The sequence below is a fragment of the Protopterus annectens genome, chromosome 16.part0, assembly GCF_019279795.1.
Source record: "Protopterus annectens isolate FY-2018-M chromosome 16.part0, PAN1.0, whole genome shotgun sequence".
Classification (NCBI taxonomy): Eukaryota; Metazoa; Chordata; order Ceratodontiformes; family Protopteridae; genus Protopterus; species Protopterus annectens.
Window position 1 is genome coordinate 791,354,766 of NC_056750.1, and position 15,000 is coordinate 791,369,765.

Sequence of the window (15,000 nt, forward strand, 5' to 3'; positions counted from 1 at the left end):
AGCAAGTTGGTGGACTGGCCTATAGACCATTTTTATCCATGATCCCAGTCATAAATGCAGATATAAGTAAGCTTTGAACAAGTGTTTTATTAGGTAGTAGACATTATGCAGTACATCAAGACGATGCATCGACACTGAACATTATGACAGATATGCAGGTTTTAACATTAGTGGGACACAATATTTCTAGCACATTTACAGCATAAGAAATAAAATATAACAACACATATGCACAATATTCTGCACTCAGAGGGATAACCACTAATGAGGTAAAAATTAACAACATTAAACTGAGTGACTGTTTTCAAACCATTAGCAATTATCAAAGCTGTGACTCCTGTACTCCTTACTCATGGATTTGGCCAACAGTTTTAAAACTACTTCACTTCTGAAGTTTCCTCAATACTGTGTGATACAGACTTCCAGGTTTCTTCAGCAAGCTTTGAGAAGGGATTTTATTCTACTTAGAGAAGGACATTGTCTGTGGATGAGCAAAGGGAATTAAGTTGCTTGTGAAGCAGTTTGTAGCTAAAGGGTCAAAACAGTTGTTTAAATATAAGAAAGTTTAGAACCAGTGTGGCTTTGTCAGTTATTGGCATCCAGTCTGCTTTTCTCAATGAGTGGCACTGAAGTTCTCTTGGGCCTTCTACAGATATGAATCTGCAGATTCTGTTCACTGCTATTTTTAGGGTATGGGTGTTGCTCACTGAGTTTAAAGCAAACAGAGGTAGACAGTATTCTAACGTGACATTTATTATTTTGTAATACCAGGGCTTTCCATGATGGAACACGAGTAGCTTTAAGTACTTATATGCTATCACACACATCTTTCTTAATACGTGTTTTCCACAACTGTGCTTTCTTCTGTAAATAACCACAACTGATATAATATAATAAATCCTGTTAATACGTCCTTTTTGCTTAACACATTCACTGCTTTCATAAATGTTTGTTTGTTTGTTTTTTTTACTTTGGTTATCAGTTGTATACTCACTCCATGCTACTTAAAGTAAGAGAGTATTACCCCTCTCTGTTCATTTGTTGTGAGCCAACAAATTAATCACCTACTGCAGTGGCTGCTTCATCACCCACAAATTGTAGTACCATTTTAAAATTATTCATACTAGTATCCTCTTTTAGGGAGTCCCCATGTAACCAATGCTGACATATTTCCTAGATTAAACAACTCTTGCAATTTTGGGATCAATCTGCTTCCCATTGACTCCAGCCTTAAAAGAGTTTTTTTTCCCCCCTAGTCTTCTAACTCCTGCTATTGCTTCCTGCTGCATGCACCGGAAACAAAAGTTATGCCAATACTATAACAACAGGCTGGTAAGAAGTAGATCCTTTTTGGTAACCAGTAGAATTACATAACACATGCATTAGGATCCAGTTGCCTGGTACAGCTTTGTCAAGTTACTTGGCTCCACCAATCCCATCATGCACTACTCTCAGATAAACATCACAAACACTCACAGGATCGTTACAAAGCAGAGAGGAAAGGCTGAGCCAAAAAAAGAAGGCTCCACTTAACCCAGGCTGGAGGGGGGGGTGGGTGGGGGTGGAAGAGGGAAATAATGTTATGAAAGAAGGCCTATTTTTTCCAGACCAAGTGATACTGAAGGTACACAGCATTTGTATCTGATAAGACATGGCCATCTTCACAGAGCAGCAGGAAAGCATCCCTAGTAAATCCTTCTTGGTGGTACTGATCATAAGAACATGCCTTTCATAGCAGTAGCCCCAAATGCAGACTGTGGCCTTGAACTAATAATATCCAGTTTGCAGTGCCTGACAAATGGGATCAATGAAGATTGAGTAACTCCTGTGCACATGTGGTCTACAATGCATTAAGACAAAAGGCTGAAAAGGTGGTCATAGTCCTAACCGAATCAGTGGCCTCTGGTGTGGCAAGTGAGGACTTCAACTTCTTTGACATTCTACTGTCACATACTACCCTGACACACTGTACCAGATGTCTGCAGCCCCTCTGATTCTAGATTTGGCATCTTCATTCAGACTTCCCTTCTCCTCAACCACCCCTCCCAGATACCTGAAGCTGTTAACCTGTTCCAGTATTTTTCCTTCTATCTCAGTTCTAAGGTTCTTCTGATTTCCCCCATTTGCTGCCACAACAACTGTTCTATCACTACTCAGTTTCATCCTGTGTACCTTCAGATTTGCATTCCATCTCCCTATCATCTGCTGAAGTTCTTGTTCAGAGCCTGCATGTAATGCCACATTGTCTACATAGAGCAGCTTTGCTGATCTGTCCCCTCTGACCTGTTTGCTAATATAGTACACAGCAGTGAGCTCAGACCTGGACAATGATGCACAACCATCGGACAAGCACAGTAGTGCAGCGGAAATGTTGTCGTCTCACAACAAGAAGTTCTCCGGTTCGATTCTCAGCTGGAGTGCCTTATGTACTGAGTCTGCATGTCCTCCCTATGTTCGTGTGGGTTTCCTCCGGGTGCTCCGGTTTCCTCCCACATTACAAAGACATGCATCTAGAGCATTTCTCCCTGGGCCTCTGCTGAAAATTGACTTCATTCCAAGTCGAACCTTCCCTGTTAACAAATGTTAAATCAAGAAATAAACCACTCCCATGGAGAAGCCCACTGTGAGTCTAAACACTATTCATACTTATGTACTGGGTACCTGTACATAGCCTACACTCATTCAACCAATGTTTGTTGGACTTCGAACATAAAATGACTGCCTAAATCAGCTTTCTTGGAACCTTGACATATGCTTTCTCCAAGTCTAGGATGCCCAGTTTAACTCTTCCTCATCTCCAGCTTCTTCTTAACTAACTGTCTCACTGCAAACATCGGGTCATTGTGCTGCATCCTGATCTGGATCCAGATGGCTCATCTCACATCTTACTTTCTACTATTCTGCATATTCATTTTTTCAGTTACCCTCTCCAGAACATTAATGCAGTGTTTTCAAGAGTTTGATACTGCTATACTGCCCACAACTGTCAATGTCCCCTTTGTTCTTGTACAGTGGCACTAGTATGCTTACTCTTCAGTCATCCAGGATAAACCTTTGTCTCCATACTGCTATGAATATCCTCTGGAATCATTTCTCTTCTAACTCACCCAACATCTTGATCATCTCTGCCACGATCTCTTCTGCGCTTGCTGCTTTTCTTGATTTAATTTTCCTTCATGGTGTTCTTACTTCCTTTAGCATGGGCTTCACTGTAGGCTGTCTCTGGGGCAGTACAGCTTCTATGGGGCTTCTTCGTTCTGAAGCTGCTGGAAGTACTCCATCCATCCGACTTTGAAGTCCTGCGGACTGGTGATCAGGTTTTTGCTCGCATCCCTTATGAACGGTGCCTGATGACTATTTTCTTTATCTTTCAGTCTTTGCCTTGCAGCCGATAGTTTCTTTGTGCCATCTACTGAGTCCCTTTGCAGAAGATGGTAGAATGCTGCTGATGCCTTGTTCTTTGCTATTGCAACTGCTCTATTTGCCTCTTTATTAGACAACCAGTACTCTTTCTTAGCCTGGTCCGTCTTTTTTCTCTCCTACTTTTTCCTGCACGCCTTTCTTTTCATGACTTTCTGAACTTCTACATTCCACCACCAGCTTTCCTTATGTACCTTATTTCCATACCTGGCATAGGTACATACCTGTTCTATAGTCTTCAAACATGCTGTTTTGAGGTGCTGCCATTCTTCTTCAGCACCACATATTTCCTCTTCTTCCCAAGGTGCTGGAACCCTAATTATTTTCTTTAACTCTTGTGCCTTCTCTCCAGCCAACTTCCAGGTCTTCAGCTTAGTTTCTGTTGACCTTATAGCCTTCTCTAAACATTGCTTGCAGCTGACTATGGGAATCAGTGGTTTATGTTGTGGGCAGACTATTTCACTGGGGATGACTTTGCAATTGCTGATTCTACTGTACTTTCCATAATAGTAGGAAGTCCACGAGTTGCATGTGACTTTGTGACTGTCTATATTGCTGTACAATGCGCTAGCCACCATCGAGCAATGTTCTAGACAGAAGTATAGAACGGCCTCTCCTTTCTTATTTCTGTTATCCTACCCATGTAGACCCAGGCAGTTCTCATATCTTATTCTGTCTTGCTCAACATGTGCATTTAGGTCCCCCATTATCTGCACCAGTTCAAGTTGTCCTGCAATTGCTGCCTCAATGCACTCTTTTCCTTACTATCCCAACCCTGCTATGAGGCATAGGTGAAGGTTATGAGCAGTGCCCTACAGTTATGCTTGCCATTTTGATGACATCCCTCATTGTCTTCTGAAGACACTCCCTTAACGCAATTCCCACACCATTTCTAAACTCTAGATCTGAAGCTAAGTGGCCTTGCTGTACTGCCATTCCATCTTGTCTCCTGGATACAGTGGATGTCCAGCATCCTCCTTATCATCACATTATCCACTTCCACACTGTGTTCTGTCAGTGACCCTGTACTAAATGCAGCAATCCTTAGTTCATGTCTGGCAAGTTGGTTTTACATCCAGCTTCCATTCAACAGAGCTATCCCAAGTAACCCAAGCTAGGCAACTTGATACCACATGAAAAGTAGCTTATTTACTGAAACATGCTGGGCTTTATGGCAGGCACACACTGGCCAACAGGGGCACACAGACACCTCCCACCATTAGCATAGGTCCTTTGCTTAGGTTGGAGTAAACTCAGTCCTCAACTCATGTATCACCGGCATATACCCATGTCTTTTTTGGCGATATTAGTCAATGCTGACCAGATCATCTGATCCAAATATACCATCATGTGGCTAACCCTGCACACATTCTGCGATCTGTGTTCTCCTGTCTAGAGGATACTGAGCACTACAACTGATGCCCAAAGTGGTTGGTCTATATATCGCTTCCCCCAATAGGCTCCATCTAGAGTCTGTGCTGCTGCCAACAACGTAATTCTTATGCGAGTCTGAAGTTGGGGCAAAAAGCACGTTTCTGGGAGGTGGGAGAAACCCCAGAGAGAGAGAGTGAGGGGCAAACATGAAAACTCCACACAGGCATTGGTCAAAGTCAAAATTGAACATGTATATTCCTGTATGCATCTTAAAAAGTATGAAGCACAATTTAGCTACACCCCTAACAACACTGTTCAATCTCAGCCTCTATCCAGGTTTTGTACCAAGCAAATGGAGAACAGCTACAGTCATTCCCTTGCTAAAAATCATAAATCAAGTGCAACTTGGATCAATGGATGGGAAACAGAAAATTTACTCCAGGTCTGTCTCCTGTACTACTAATGGACAGAGGCAGCTCCTAGATGCTTTTTCCCATGCATATCTCCCCTCAAGTTGTCAACTGTATGATCTTAGTTATTCTCATTAAAGGTAACATATAAATATCAACCATGGGATAGTTAAGGCCAATCTCTAACCAAATGGGATAGGTTAATCGGAGCACCCAAAGGGAAATTAGCTAGGCTTAAAATGGCCTGCAAGGGCAGCTAGCCTAGTATTTACCTATGAACCTATAAGGGATCACCTTCCACAGACCCAGGCAATTGCAGACCCACATATCTGACCAGCCTCATATATATAGCCATGGAAAAACTTATCATGGAATTAATCAGTCAGGACATAGGGAACCTGAAAACACTGGACCCATCTCAATTTGGATCTGTCAAGGGCAGGTCATGCTTACCCAACCTGTTGGATTTTTTGAAAAGGTCACCAAAGCAATGGATGAAGGGAAAATGGTACACATCGCATACCTAGGACTGGCCAAAGCTTTTGACACAATTCCTCATTCAGGCAGAGTAAAAAAGCTAAATAAACTTGGAATAAACCCCATGGCACCAGCTGGCTCACAGACAGGACTCAGAAAATCAAAACTGAGGACATAACCTCCCCAAAGTGACTATATATCAGTGGAGCCCCCAGGGTTCTGTGCTGGGACCTCTCCTGTTTGGCAACTACTTTTCTGAACTAAAAGTCAATACCAAAGGGCTCTGGCTGACTAAGTCTACAGATTGCTAGAAGCTAGGAGCAGTCAATGAATCCCCAAATGACTTATCCATCCTGCAGGAAGGTTTGTCCCAAATGAATAACTTGTTCCAAAAGCATGGACCGAAACTAAATGACAAAAAATGCATTACTGTATCATTTTCAGAAATTATCTACCAAGGGAACTACCACATTGATAATAAGCTCATAAGAGCTGACCCAGTTGTACAGGATTTTGGAATTTAAGTGGATAGTGACCTAATGTTTAACCAACATGTGTCTATTGCTGTAGGAAGGTCCTTCTATATTGCACAGCTTATAAACAAAGGGATTGTATCTAGATCTAGGGGTATCATTCTCCCCCTTTACTCAGTACTCATTAGGCCAATTACAAAGTATAATGCCCCCTTTGGCATGTATCTGTCCAGACCCATGCAACAACTAGAATGCCCAAAGAGATATCTTACTAGGAGGATGCAAGACCTAAGCAATATATCTTAATGGGCCAACTCAAAGCCCAATCATTATACTTGGTCTCCTATAGACTGCTAAGGAGTCACCTGTATCTGGCATACAAGGCATCCTCCAACCCAATACTGATGGATTTAATGAACATCAGCAAGTCAAGTCAAATGGCATCTGAAACTGGTCTAGGGATCTAAACCTCTTCTGCAACATCAACAGAATGGTTTGGAGGGGCAGGTATATCTCGCAGAGGATACCAATGTTCTGGAATAGACTCCCTATCCACATAAAATAAAGTTCAACCCTGTCAGAACAGAGGCAATTCATAAATTATTTATCCCATGCATGAGTACCCTCAAATAATCTATGGTATGATCCCAGTTATTCTCATTAGGGGTAATATATAATTATCCAACATGGGATGGGTAAGGCCAATCTCAAGCCAAATGGGAAAGATTAATTCAAGCCCAAAAAGGAACTTGACTAGACTTAAAATGGTCTGCAAGGACAACTAGCCTGGTACTTATCTATGAACCTTGTACCTTGTGCATGTGAGGTGAAGACTTTAATCATTATGCCAACTGTGTTGGCTTAACACCTTCACATTTTGTATGAATTTCATCATCAGAATACAGGGCAGGAAGAAATGTTAGAGGCTAGAGGGCCACTGTTCCACCAGTGCATCTTTCAAGCAGTCTTGTGGTAAGTGCTTAGATAGAGGTAGTGGAGGCATTTTGTATTTGACAGCGATGCAGTCAGGTCCACGCAAAAGAGCCCCTTGACTATACCTGGCTGAGGATCCATTCATGTGGCTCATATGAAATCTAAATCTAATGAGACAGTTGGCCTACTCATATATGTGCACTGAAATCAGGAACTGGTTTGTCAATACTGCTCACTGATATGGCTAACCTACACAATGAGTAAAAATAACTTTACCCCCAGTCTGCTGACATATCAAATTACAATTAGGTTGCCTGTGGGAATGACAAGTGTGCGCCAAGGAAGATGGAAGTCCATCAAAGTGAGACGAACCTTCCTCATTAGCAGCTTGCCAATATGGACCTGTGATTCTGGTGGGAGTTCAGCTGTCACAGACCATATGCCTGTTTCAATGTCACCCAACACCATGATAAACGCACCTATAGTGACTGCAAAGGTGGGTGCAAGCACCCAGAAGGAGGTTATTAGATTTTTACTTATTCTGATTTGGTAGTAGATATTGAAAATGATTGCAATGCATAATTTTAGGCTCAACTTAGGAGAATTCAAGAGGCAGAACATGTCAAAGTTGACCTTTTCAAATGGATACATGTATATTGATGAACAGTTAAGAATGTTTTACATGTCCGCTACCATCACTGTAATACACTATTAAAAAACTGTCATTATTTATACTGTAGTACAGTTTATACAAATGACTCAAAATGCAGCATATACAGAAAGTATTCAATATATACTGTCTGATCCTAACTAAGACCTGAGATGCAACACATGTGCCTTGGATACCTGTATAATCTGGAAATATGGTTGGCCTTGGATACCTGTGTAATCTGGAAATATGGTTGGCCTTGGATACCTGTATGATCTGGGAATGCGGTTGGCCTTGGATACCTGTATGATCTGGGAATGTGGTTGGCAGTACCGACTCCATAATACTCATTCAGTCCACTGTAAATCTTTCATGTGCATGGGTACAATAACATGTACCTCAAGGATTTGAGGCAGGACTCCACTGTGGCCAAAGGGGAAGACTGGTGCACCCCAAACTAATGACTAGAGTGCCTTCATTTTGTTGGTAGAAATGCTACTGCTAGGTGTCCATTGTACAACCAATTAAGATGATGTACTGGGTGCGGAGAAGAATGCATTTTGCCATGTTAGCTATGATTCTGGAGGACTGGTGCAACCTAAACAGAGACTCCCTTTTCTGAACCAGCTCATCCAAAGAAGCTGCAAGCAAGAAGACAGTTATCCATGGTTAGTTAAATCTCAACTCCCTCCAGTTTCTACTGATCTACTATTTCCATAGTGCATTTAGTGAACAGCCTGGGGATGGTGATAAGATGAAATGATGATGATGACTGGCTCAGCCCCTGCAATGCAGTTAACTTTCTGGGTTTCTTTTATTTATTTATTTATTATTCATTATTTATTCCATCAAGAAGATCAATCCACCCAGTTTTCTAATCCCAAAAAATTCTGGCACACTATGAACAATATACTACATCCAGGTAAACCTTCTACTGCCAACCCCTTCCCTAACAATACACCTTGTGAAACCGCCACTCTTCTAAACAATTACTTCATACACTCTATAAGAAAACTAACTCTCCCTAAAAACAACCAAAAACAACCCCTAACCCCCCTCCACCAACCACTTCCTGTCTGCCTTCTCCCTGAAACCTGTTTCCACTGCCTACTTGCTGAAACTCAAACCATGCTCACCCTCTTTTGACAACCTACCCCCCCAATTTCTTAAATTTGCCATCAATTCTATAGCATATCCCATCTCAATTCTTATTAACCATTCTATCAAAGAATCTAGTGTCCCTGAAATCTGAAAATCCTTCTTTACAATTTCACTTCACAAATGAGGTAACTCCACTGAACCTACCAATTATCGACCAATAGCCATCCTCTCCCCACTCTCAAAAATTCTCAAGAAATGCATTCATAGACAACTTCTTACCTATTGACTTCATGCAAACCTATTTACCCCGTCACAGCATGGATTTAGACCTTACCACAGCACATCCACAGCCCTTCTATCTTTTACTCAGACTGTAGCAGAAGCAAGAGACAACAACTGGTATCATGTCTCTTCCTTGACCTCTACAAAGCCTTTGACACTGTCTCCCAATTTCTTAAAATTTCTTTCAGCATCTCTTCCCTAGACAACACTATTATTTATGCTGACTCCTCTACTAAATTTCTAGGAATTACAATTGATGACCAACTGAAATTTGACCATCATATCCTACAGCCTATCAAAAAGATTAATCAAAAACTAGGTTTACTGTATAGACACAAAAAATTCTTATCCACTACCTCTATTACCACAATTGCCCAAGCCTACTCTACTTTTACACATGTTCAAGCAAAACCTTAACCATACTCAAACAAGCTTACAACCAGATAGCCAGATTGCCTGCAATCTCCTTTACAAATCCCATCACTGCCTCACCCTTAAACAACTACAATGGCTCCATTTCCCTCAACTACTCCAACTTTCACAGCTACAAATTCTCTACGCTACAAACCTGCAGACCCATCCCTCCCTGTCCACCCTCCTATCCCTTTACAAACCTGCACGATCTCTCCATAACACTGATCAATCACTACTTAACAACTACAAGTCTAACAAAATTATAGGCAGATTACTTTATAAATGCTCCATATCTCAAACCTAGAACAAACTCCCAACTAACATACAATCTATCCAATCTTCTCTCCTTTTCAAAAAAGAATTGAAAAACTACCTTGCTAATTCTCCCTCCTGCACCTGCCACCACCCTACCTAATCTCCTGCTCCCCATACAGTCAAACTACAACTATTCTCGCCTTACTTTTTATGTAAACTTATAATCACTAGCCCTATGGAACCTTAGCAATGTCATTGAGCAGTCTTACAACTTAACCTTTCATTCACCTTCCCCCTAGGTACTCTATTTCTTTCATCCCCCCTTGCATCTCATAACTATTTCTCTTGCCATTATTACTCACTCCCTCCCTCTTCTCTAATTTAACTTTTCTGTTTCTCCTTCCACTCTACTTACTCAAACTAGACATAAATGCTACTCTTAGATCTTCTCCATTTTCCAATTAATCTTCATCTTTCTTTACACACCACTTGTAATTCATCTCTTTTGTTTCTCAGCTCTACTTCTAGCATTTCATTGCTGTACTTTTGCTGAATGTTATACTTTTAGTAATTTCTACTAAGACATTCATGTTTTATTCATATGTATTTTCCTATTCATTTGGACTTGTAATGTAACTTATTTTATTGTCATTTTTTATCATATGTTTTTGAAGCTTTTCTCCTCAGGTCTCCACTGAAAATGGCCCCCAGCCCAGTGGACTAACCTGGTTAACAAAAGACAGACAAATAAATAAATTATTTATTTATTTATTTTGCCACAAAAAATGTAGAATAAGATACTTTGCCCTTTTGGTCTGATGGGGCCTCTTGGAGGTTTATTTTTGTAAATGATTTTGAAACTCCTTTCTTAACTTACCACAGGGGATGGGATATCAGGCAGAGGTAGTGTAAGGGGGAATGGGGGGGGGGGGCAGGTAGGAATGGTGTTATTTACTCTCTGGACATCATGTACCTGATCAGCCTGCTCTTGGTGATCTTGGACCAATGCAGAAGGTGGAAATACAATCACCCCAATTGCTTTTAAAAACAGTAGTCAAGAAAGCCTTCAGGAGCACACTGGTATATACACTGAGGTTGACCCCAGCCTCCTGGTGAGTAGCAGCTGCCAAATCTCCTTGGCGGATGAGTTTTTCTGTGGGACTGACTTCCTCCAGCACTCTCCAACAGATTGTGGGGTGGGCCATGTTTAGAACCACATCTGACAATGGCTACTCTGTGTCCTATTACAAGAATATTACAGAGGATGAACCTGCAGTCTCATAAATGTTCACATCTTTTAGCACCCCCAGCATCATTTCCAAACTGGAAAGGACCTGAAAACAGAAGAAGAATGCCTTGGTGTCCTTCAAAACAATCAGTCAAACTGAACCAGAAGTGCCAATACAGGGTTATGCCGGATCCTGTAGCTCTGGTCACACCATCTGCATTGTGGGTTCCTATTAAAGGATTGAACTTGAAAGCACGAAAAGGCAAAATAGTGAAATGGCATTTAAGCAAATTCTTTTCCTGGGAAAGAATTTGCTTGGCCGCCTCCGTTACTTTGCCGTTTTTGTCACTGTAGTGCGATCTTGGAGTTGGCATATTTAATTAGGGGGGTATCTGGTGCACAGCGTCCCACATTGGGGGGTGTGGGGGGTGAAGCCCCCCACTTTATGTAATGTTTTAAATTGTTTTGTTTTGTGGAACAGCGATTTTTTTTCCCTTGGAAAAAAAAATCGCTGTTCTAAGCGTTCGAGATTGTAAGCTTTTGCTTACATGGGTTTGATAAATCGTTCACTTTTTTAAACGTTCAATGATTTAACATAGACCCCTGCAGTTCTACATGTGACACTGACCACCGAATTCATCATGTTTGAGGATGAAGTGACCTGGACACTGAGTTAATCCTTTAGGGGGACAATCTAGCAATCTTTTTGCCATATGGTACATTTCATTAGATAGGTTTACCTGAAAAATATACCGTGTATGTCAGGTAGTTCGGCACCCTCAATGACAGAGTAGTGGATGCGAATGTGGACTAACCAGACATGTCCACCACACAATAATCGTCTTCCTCCCTAAGACTACCAGTCATTACAGACTTTCACCATCCATCCACCACAGTCAATCAACATCAATTCTGTTGACTACCTCCGGTCAAACATTGCTGCTAAATTGTCAACCACAAACTAAATTCCTAAAAAATATATCCCTACACCATTCCCTTACACCCTCCATAAACTTGGTCCTGCAGATGGGTCCCATACTTGAGAAATAGAAAACAGCCACCATCAGCCTCTGCCTACAACTCCAACCACTACTCCCATGCAGCCAACCTAAGTTCAAAACAGCAGATCAGGCCCCCTGACAGTGCAGGCAGGGAAAAGGGGTATGCTCATCCTTGTTGGAGGAGGGATGGTGGTACCTGGCTGCTCCAAACATGATCTGACCTCTGCTGGTGGGCAGGGGCAGGTTACAGGGAGCAGATTAGGGAGAAACATAAACATCATCACCCAAGCTAGTGATGGCAGCCCTTCTCTGTGCATGAAGAGGATCATGCAAGTGCAGATAGCAGGGTATTATGGTCCTTGTAATGACAGAACTGTCCACGTCACCGCCAAGAACAGGGGACAAGGCCTTAATATAAATGCCCTTGGTTTCCAGGAAGCAGGTAAAGGCACAAACTCCCTGATGTCAATCAGGGTGGCAGCCCACTGAATGTCACCCCATTGTTTTCAACTTCTTTGCTCAAGAGTGAGGTAAAAAGACAAAAATAAAGGGGACAAAAGCCAAAATTGCTAAATATTAATCTAACTCAGTAAGAAGTTAATAGAACCACAGGTTTTGCATCACTGGGCATTTTCTGAACAAGAAGAAGCATGTCTGGAATTACTGACTGACCGTAATTCTCAGTTCTTCCCAGAAAATAAAAACTGCATGAGGGACACTGCAAAATTAGTGGTGGTCTATATAATTAGGGGCAGTTATGAAGTTTGGGACCACTCCCCACCATGAGGAGTACATTAAAGCTTGAATTCAGTTGGGGGGGCTTGGTGGTCAGCATGGCAAAAGGGAGAAAAGATTTGGGAAAACCATCTAGATATAAAGCCCTTTTAAAGGGTTGGTGACAGAAGAATACAAAGAGAAATGTCAAGCTTAGAACATGGAGAACTCTATTAGAGAAGGGGTAAGGAAAAGACAAGATGTAAACAAAAGTTATTTGAAGAAAGAGAGAATATTTAGGGCATTTAACAAAAGGCAAAAATACGTAGTGAAATGAAGAAAAGAGGAGGTGTCCCTAGTTTTAGTAAATGAGGCAAAACTGATTAAAAAGTTCCATGTATAGAAGAATTGTTGGAGAATGGAGAACACAGATGGAAACAAAAATGAAGGAAATCTAAAAGTATTGAACAAATGAAGAGACATTTGTGAGAACATTTAATGTAAGAAAATGGAATGTTACTGATAAGAAGAAAGGGAAGGAAAGAGGGATGAAATAATGGATAAAGAAATCAAAGAAGAAAACAGAAAAGGACTTAAGAAACTCCATGTTTAAAACAGTATTTGTTACGGACAATGCATGACTATCTGAGAAGTCCAGTAACAATTCACCACCTGGGTTTAGATCAGGCAAGTCCAGTCTCTCAATCATGTCTGCAGGTGTCTCCATCATTCACCAAAGGCATCTCCTGTACTTTACAGTACACCAGTCCTGTTGGTTGTCACACTTAGTATAGTTGCAGTACCATGACACTATTTTGTATAAATGTTGTTGTCCTATATTCTTCAGGCCACTAGAACGATGAAGGTTAACAGTATTTCTGCAGCTGCTATATAGGTTCATAGGTTGGTACTAGGCTATCAGCCCTAGGGCCTATACAAGCCTAGCCATAACAATTCCCTGGCTATTTCTTCCCAAACTATTTACTTCCCTGGACCCCTGTCTAACAGGGCGACTGACGTGATCCCTGGGGTGAATTTCCTTTCTCCCATCCAATCGTCAAGGTTCCTTTTGCTACACCAAGATCATATCTCTGTGTGGAGGTACCAGTGTAATTTTTTTTAATTTTTCCTAGGAGCAATGGTGAAGTTAAGTGACTTTATTTCAGGTTTGTACATTACTGAAGACATACTGACTGAATTAAAACCTGGTCTACAAGGTAGGCCTTGTAAACATCTTTTGGCTTTAGGTCATTTTGCTCTTAGGTCTATTTTATTAAATTATTAAGCATAGATCAAGGGCACTGAGGTTTGTATAACCATTGTCTCCCTTGGAATACCAACACTCAGAAGTTCAACATAATTACTCCATGTTGTTCATATGTCCAGTGTATGCTGTGGGTCAGTAAACCACAATTACACTGGCAAAGCATACACCGTAAACATTTAAAGCTATGAAGTATACATTAAGTGTACCAGTTGTATTAAATGACCTGATGAGTTTTACCTAGTTTAAAACCAAAGAAAGCAAGCCTGACTCTGTGGTGTAGAAAGTAGGATAAAACCCTAGGTACAATCCAAAGAATGTGAGTCTAGCTTGCAGCTTAGGAAAAGCCTCAGCTCTGGAAAAAACTGGCAAAAGAGGATCAGAATGATGCCACCTCACCACCTTTGGGGGGACAAAGAAACAGTTTAAATCACTCAGTCACTACAATGCAAGCTAAGGCCTGAACAGAATTGAAAATGTTCATGAATGGTAAATGGCCTTAGCCATGTCAAGCCAGCAATAGCAGGCATCAACAGCATGGGGATGGAAGTATGTGTGTGCGAGCGCTCTCATACAAACACATACACAGTGTAGAAATGGTGCTGCGGTGACACAGGTACACATGTCAGCAACCATGGGAAGAGTTATGCTTGTAAGAAACACCTTCATTGCTGAGATATAAGCAAGGCCACAGATCATCTCTATGGCTGCCTGGAGGATAGACCCTCTTTTTGTCTCTTCCTTACACCTTGGGGATGCCTAGTATAAGAGAATGAATGGGTAGAGGACCAACATAGAAAAAGTTTGATGGTAAGCACTACAGAGGTAAAAAAAACAATCCCAAATGAAAGCTGCAGGAAGTGCTAACACTACAAGATCATACTCCAATTTTTAATTCTGTTCAAAACAGAAATTAGAATTTTAAGGACCTGCATACTGGGGGACCTATGTTTGAAATAAACATGTCTTGCTTTAGCTGTGAGCTATTTGTATTATAAAATGTTT